The following is a 6,587-nucleotide window of genomic DNA, read 5'->3' on the forward strand; positions in this document are numbered from 1 at the left end:
ATGAAGCCTTCGGCATAGCCGAAGACAGCGCTGCTCTTACTTGTTTTATTAAATTTAAGTTCTTATTCTTAAGCATTTACTTGTATGTATTGAAAATATAGCTATATGTATATGTATGTGTTCATTTACTTAGGCCGTCTAACCCAATTTCGTCGAGTCAAACATCAATTGGAGATGATTAGAACAACAAACATCGTAAAAGCAGTAAAGATGATCTTCAATTTATGATGGCGATCATTTTACTTTGGCAAGTCAATTAAAAATATCCGATTATTCCAGTTTGACAACTTAATTGCAATCCGCGAATGCATTTAGTGCTGACGGAGTCGTTGTGCTACGGTGGATATAAAAATGCAGCAATCCCAGAGGCATCGCATACGCAATCCAACATTTCACTTAGCAGCAACATGAAGTTCTTCGCTTTCTTTTTCGTTCTAATCGTCGCCTTGGCTATGGTGCAGGGACGTCCTAATAGCGGGGCTGTCGCTTCAGCTACGAGTACCGCCAACGCACAAGCGAACGGTGGGCAAGCGTTAGCTCAGGCAGGTGCAACTGCCAACGCTGAAGCCGGTCCCTTTGGTTCTGCCAGCGCTGTCGCCAACTCCAACGCCGTCGCAAATGCTTAAAAATTAAAAAAAAGTTATTTGAAAAAAAAATCAATAAAGTGTTTTCTTTTTTCCTTTATAAATAAAAAAAAATGAAGGTTAGGGTTTCTAGCTGATTGTTTATGTAAAACCTTGGGAAACAATAACCATATTGAATTTTTAAGCAGCGGTAGTTAATTCTGTGCTAAGCTTCCTCCTTAAATCCTCCTTATCTAATATTGATAGCTCATGTTACTCCAGAAATTCGGCGAATAAATTCTACTCATTAATAAATAGGCTACAGGGCGTTTGCGCCGTTCTGTTGTTATTTACACCATAACTTTAAAAAAGGAACTTTACTTTTAGAAAGGCTTCATCAATCAATTTTAAAATTTTTCAGAGTGTTGAAATTTAAAATGACAAATCTTTCGAACAAAATTGTGTCTTTTTTAAATTTTAACAGGCTGATAAATTAAAAATTTAGAGGCAACAACAAAACAAAGACAAATACATATAACAAATAAAAAATTATAAGTTCAGGCGAAACGGTTTTCACCTTTCTGTAAACTACATTACAAGCAAACGGATTTTTGCCCTTAATTTAACATTTTCGATAATATACTCAAATAGACTTAATGAAATAATTGAAACGAGTTTGGGAGAAATCGGTAACGCGCTAACCGATATAAACTTTTGTTGTCATAAGTGGGCGGTGCCCATTTTCCAAAAACGAGAAAAAACCTCATTAACAGCTGAATGGTTATTGCAAACGTCGATTTTGAGTGAAGTAGCTTTTAAAGTTCTGATTTATTGAAACACAATCTATAAATTACCGTTATGTGGGAGGTGGGCGTGGTTAATGTCCGATTTCGAAAACGAAGACAACGTCATTAGTTTCACTCCAAGCTATATTCGTACCGGGATTGGTGAGGGTTGGTGAAGCAAATACTGAGCTACAGCAATTCTTCACAAGTGGGCGGTGCCAGTTCCATTTTTTTTGAAAATTTCATATTTGCCTTACTTAATGCCGAAATGCTACGTCACATTCTAGAATTGCGGAAATGTTTTAGTTATTGCATTTTTTTTTTGAAAATACCGCTGTATGAGAGATGCTAACCTGCTCTGAATAAAATGCAACCTGCATACCGAAATTTCGTTGAAATATCTCAATATTTGCTTAAGTTATCGGGTCTAGACGGGCGGTCGGACATACATACATATATGGCTAATCGGCTTCTCTTTTCGTTCTGAGCAATGTGGTATATCTATCTTGATTTCTCAAGGCTCTTACAAACAACCGTTATGCGAGCGAAGTTTTAACAACCCATTCGGCAAGATGAGGAGCGTTTTTAAATAAACGCCTTCGGGAAGGGATTTTTCAATAATATCTTCTCTTTGGAAGCTTTATTAGAACATCTTCCAATAGCCCTGCGATTCGAAGCGGACGAGAGGTGGGTATCCATGCCAGAAAAAGTAAAATAAGTATATTTTAATAGCCGGGTCATTCGAAGGGAAAAAATGGCAGTAGACGCAACGGTGTATGTCTACTGCCAAGTTAAATTATAACTTTTTCATTATTATTTCATGTAAATGTTTCCCTTCTAAGAGAAGCTGAATCAAAAGGCCTGGAAGCTCTGGCCATTCCATATAAAATTAAAACGAGTAAAGAACCGAGGCATCTTATTTTCTAATTTTGCTGACTGGGAACCTTTTGCAAAAGTGCGCTCGCGTATGAAAATACAAACAAGAAGAAGATGAAGCAAAAGTGGAGATGAAGAAGTTAGCGAAGGAGAGGAAAATGAAGAGAAAGACGAAGATGGATACGATGATGCAGATGAATATTACAGAAAAAATATGTAAAGAAAGGCGAAGATGAGGAGGAAGAGCAAAATAAATATGACGATTAAGAAATAAATAAGAAAATGAAGTTTAGGATTAAGGATAACATAAAGCTGGAGATTAGGATTAAAACAAACACAAAAGCAAAGCCTAAGAATAAACGAAGAGAAAGAGCAGGACAAAGAAATGGGCCAAAACAAACGCAGGCATGAATAATCAGGTAACTATGAATATACAGTCGCAAATAAAACTCAAGATAAAGAAAAGGTTAGTGATAGGTAGCGATGAAGATAAAGCGTCTCATAGGTATAGATAAAACTGAAGATTAATATGTTTTACATCATTTTAAAATGCTTACCATACTTCACCTCTAATCACCCCACTCCAACTCAATCAACTCAACTCAACTAGCCGAACTCACCTGCCCTCAACTCACCTCACTTTAACGCACCTCACTTCCACCCACCTCATCTCATCCAGGGATGGCAACTCTATTAAGGCTAATTCCCCAAAATTCCTAAAAAAAGTTCCCCTATTTTCAATGATATTCCCCCAAAATAACTTATACTATTTAAGGCACTTTATTCTCATTTTTATAAAAAACAAAAAGTAATGAGACCTATAAAACTAATACTTTCGAGTACATTTCGTAAAACATATGTATCATATACAATTATCGGTCATAAAAGGATTATTTCTTAGAGTCATACATGTAGGAAAATACGGTTCGTTTGGTTATCTAAATGAAATCTCGTTTATTTAAATGTTCACTTGTACATTAATTTCGACATACTACTATGCAACAGTTTGGCGACTGTGTTCTGCGCGCTTCGACATACAATGTTAGACTGACTGGATGGATACCTTGTCTCCTGTTCGTTCGTTAGTTCGTCCTCTGTCTATTCGTTCCTTCGTTATCTCCTTCCTTCGTTCACCTACCTAGTGTTGCCATATACCCCGATATCCCATTCCCACATACATATATTTCTTGATGAAATTTTTGTAATTGTCTACAAGTCGCACTAAAATCAAGGGAAGCTTTTTTTTTCATAGGTTTTTTGTCGACACACTCCATCTTTTTGTTGACTTTAAAGCTGCTTTTGATAGCGGGAAGAGAAAGAAGCTGCCTGTACGATGCCGTGTCTAAATTTGGGATCCCCGCAAAACTAATACGGCTATGTAGAGTGACGTTGAACACAACTTTCAGCTCCGTCCAAATAAGGAAGGACCTTTCCACGCCATTTGAGATCGAACCAGGTTTTAGACAAGCCGATTCTATCTCATGCGACTTTCTCTAACTGATGCTGGAAAGCGACATGAGAGCTGCCAATCTAAATATATTGACATCGTTGGCCTGAAACTCGGGGAAACCCCAGGATGTTAGCGCAGCATTTTTCAGCTTGGGAAAAGAAGCTAGGTTGCTTTAGCGGTGGACGAGGACCAGACAAGGTATTGGGATACACGTCACCGTTGGCAGTTATACCTTTGAAGTAGTGAACTTTTCTACCTAGGATCCAGCATAAAAACCATCAATATTGTCAGTCTGAGGATAAAGCGAAGAATAACTCATGCCAAGAGGTGCTACTTTAGGCACGGTAGGCAATTGAAAATCGATAATCATGCCCGTCGTTTTATATGGGTTTGGGTGCTTTCGAGAGAACTATTCTACGCAAGATCTATGGCCCTGTTCACGTAGGCGACGCATACTTAAAAAGAGGGATCGGCGAACTGTAGTTAAACGCATAAAAATATAACGATTACACTGGCTTGGACATGTTGAAAAGATCCTTCGACCTCGAACCCAACATATAAAGAAAAGCAGCATGTTTTCACCTCGCTTCAAATAAGTGATATGTTTATATCTGTTTTCTAACCGATATGAGAAATAAAAAACCGATTTGAAAAAAAATTCGAGTCAGTACACTTTTGAGTTTCTGAGCGTATTAAAATTGGGTTTATGCATTCGTTTTGAATCACAGCGAACTGGGTCAAAGCGCTTTATGTGTCGGTATAAACAAGGTTATAAACGTCAATTGAAAAGTGTCGCTATACACGGTTGCAATTTCTTTAATATCCACTTGGTTGCATGGGGCAATTACGTTATGTTACAAGTCTTATTACAAGTTGTAATTTTATTCTAACAACAAACGTTGGTACATTGAATTCCCTAAAAATTTAAAGACATTCTCCGATTCCCCCGAGAAATTTGAATTCCACCAAAATCGGGGAATTCCCCTGGTTGGCATCACTGATCTTAGCTCACCTTAACTCACTTCGCTTTAACTCACCTTGATTTATCTCACCTCTCATAAACTACCAGTCAGCCGCAAATTATAATCGAACTAAGCAGTTTATCATATAGCGCTAAATTCGCCATGTGTGCCAGGAAAAAAATTGTATGGCAACATTTTGTTCAAACTTCACCACGTTATTACTATGATTACTGATGTGTAAAATCTTTTTTTTTTCTACCCCGTCCTTTGTCGACCTATACGTGTTTAAGCGTGCAAATTTCCGTCTTTTTTCGCTTACAGTAGAATACACTTCCCTGGAACATATTTCATTCAAGTATAATGTTAAGTTGTTTATGCATTTGTAAAAAAAAACTTATGATTTTATAGAAACATTTTTTCTAACTATTTCTTTCAGTAGCTTTAGCAGCAGTGTGCACCTTAAATTTTGGCGTATAATGTAAATATTTCTACTACTTACCGATTAAATTTAATTTAACATTTTAACTGGTGGCAACCCTCTTTAAAAATATTTTCGAAACAATGGTTTCTTATACAAGCTTATTCCACACGACGCTCTGTGGCACAGTGTAAAATACTAAGAGCCGTTAACTTATATATTCAAAGTAATTTCTATGGAATTTTCTGTAGTTAAGTTTAACTAATGATTAACCTAAACTTTAAAACTGATAACGGCCGTAAATATCGAAAATAACGATTCAGATTTTTAATCAAATTTTTCATTTACTCTTACTAAAGTAAATTCTGCATTTTTCGTCACGTAATCTTGGTTTATGTACTAAATATTAAGTATGTATGTAATCAATTTCTGTTTTATCCTTTCGTAGCAAGTATTAACTAGATTTTAACTTGGAGTCGGCACAGCTAAAGATGAATGACTGCACAGTGGGACATCACAAAATACAAAATACTCCCACAATCACTGGAAACTATTTTTGGAAGAGTCATTAATGCAATTTTGCAACTCTGCCAATCGAATAAAATAAATATACGTACAACCAAATAAAACTAGATTGTGAAATAAATTAAAACATCATTACTAATTAATGCAAATTGCAATGAATGCACAAAAGAAAGTAACATATTACTCGTATAACGAAAAGACAATATTGAAGAAAAATCAAAAAAGTAGGCAAATTCAACACTTCAACAAAGAACTGGTTACAATATCCAGTTAGGTGCATTTCGAAAAAAAAATATTTATAATAACAGCATTGACCTCATTAAATATACATTTAGTACACGTGTACATATGTACGTTTGCACAAAAATACCACCCGATGTATTACATTTCGCCCTATAAAAGTCTGCCGCTTTCAGAATGCTGCATTAGTAGTCCTTAAATCTTCAAAACCGTAATACAATTAAAATGAAATTCTTCGCATTCATTCTCGTCCTGTTCGTTGCATTCGCAGCTGTGTCGGCGCATGGCCACGGAAGAGGTAGATATCAAGACGCACAAGCCAGCGCTAGTGCCCACGCTGACGCCAGTGCCAATTCATACGGCGGCAATGCTAATGCTCGTGCAGATGCAAGTGCCTCTGCTGTGGCTGCTGGTAAATAAATGCAACTAAGGATGTGATGACGGAGCATACGAAGGAAGTCGAAAGTTTTAATGAAAATGAATAAAAATATTGAAAACAAAATGTAATGTATTTTTTAATCCATTTGCATCCTAATAGGAGACAATGTGGAGGAGCATCCTCATATCATGATATGTGAGATTTCTGAAGAAAGCAAGTGCCTCGATACATCTGCATTTTGTAGAAAAAAATATTGCATTGGCTCAAATGAGCAATATGATGCCTATGCATTTACGCTGTGTTGGGGTAACCTTGATTTCATTTGTTGTTTGCCTGCAATGCTAAGTAAAAAACAGTGTGACCCAGGGGCGCACCCAGGAATATATTTT

The sequence above is a fragment of the Rhagoletis pomonella genome, unplaced genomic scaffold (genome assembly GCF_013731165.1).
Source record: "Rhagoletis pomonella isolate Grant_MI unplaced genomic scaffold, Rhpom_1.0 Rhpom_scaffold_00006, whole genome shotgun sequence".
In the NCBI taxonomy this organism is placed as follows: Eukaryota; Metazoa; Arthropoda; class Insecta; order Diptera; family Tephritidae; genus Rhagoletis; species Rhagoletis pomonella.